Raw genomic sequence first — 347 nt, forward strand, 5'->3', positions numbered from 1 at the left:
TGTTGAACCAGCCTTGCATCCCAGGGATGAAGTCAACTTTATCATGGTGGATAAGCTTTTTGATGTGCTGCTGGATTCGGTTTACCAGTACTTTATTGAGGATTTTTGCACTGATGTCATCAGGGATATTGGTCTAAAATTCTCTTTTTTTGTTGTATCTCTACCAGGCTTTGGTATCAGGATGATGTTGGCCTCGTAAAATGAATTAGGGAGGATTCCCTATTTTTCTATTGATTGGAATAGTTTCAGAAGGAATGGTACCAACTCCTCCTTGTACCTCTGGTAGAATTCGACTGTGAATCCCTCTGGTCCTGGACTTTTTTTGGTTGGTAGGTTATTATTGCCTC

The sequence above is a fragment of the Mandrillus leucophaeus genome, unplaced genomic scaffold (genome assembly GCF_000951045.1).
Source record: "Mandrillus leucophaeus isolate KB7577 unplaced genomic scaffold, Mleu.le_1.0 Scaffold983, whole genome shotgun sequence".
In the NCBI taxonomy this organism is placed as follows: Eukaryota; Metazoa; Chordata; class Mammalia; order Primates; family Cercopithecidae; genus Mandrillus; species Mandrillus leucophaeus.